Raw genomic sequence first — 640 nt, 5'->3', positions numbered from 1 at the left:
AACCATGGAGTGATATATATAGACAAGAGTGCTTTGGAGGTCATGGCAAAGTATCTTGTGTTGGTCTTAAGGTTATGCAGTTGATTGTTAAGTAAATAGGGTACCTGGAGTTAATAAATGAGAAGTAAGAAAGGATTTTTTTCTCATTTTTGTTGATATAGGTTAGTCATTGTACTAAGCTCATATACAGTAGAGAACTTGCAAGCATATGTTTACATCCAGATTTTCCTCTGGAAGGAAAGAGTTTTCTGTGAGTATAATTATGTCTTGTTGGAAATTGTTTTAGTCATAGATATAAATCCAAAAGAACTTTTGAGAAATTATTTTAAAAACTTAGAAAATTATATTAGACATCTATTCAATTATTTCATGATTAGAATATTTTAGAGCATAGTACAACTAATATTCAGATATACTTGAACTTTGATACTTAACTCCCAGTAAAAATGAAGTGGGAAAATAACCAAGTGAGTGGCCAATACAAGATTACTTAAAATAACCTAGCCCAATATGCACGTAATCACTGCTCCTTATGAATGCTCATTCGGTTCATTAACCAAATTGCTCCCTTGGTATATACATACAATATTTAATGACAAAGCCTCAAGCCTATGACAGTGGATGATTCATTTTAGATTGA

General features: G+C 31.4%; 1 protein-coding gene across 1 annotated transcript in view; it reads left to right on the top strand.

The window, feature by feature from the left end:
• The window catches only part of LOC119581870 (disintegrin and metalloproteinase domain-containing protein 11-like), a gene marked incomplete at its 5' end in the record, with an annotated part of 193,377 nt that overhangs the window by 175,041 nt on the left and 17,696 nt on the right, over positions 1-640 (top strand).

The sequence above is a fragment of the Penaeus monodon genome, chromosome 15 (assembly GCF_015228065.2).
Source record: "Penaeus monodon isolate SGIC_2016 chromosome 15, NSTDA_Pmon_1, whole genome shotgun sequence".
Lineage (NCBI taxonomy): Eukaryota > Metazoa > Arthropoda > Malacostraca > Decapoda > Penaeidae > Penaeus > Penaeus monodon.
The sequence above is the reverse complement of the archived record's forward strand: the minus strand, read 5'-3'. Positions and strand labels throughout refer to the sequence as shown.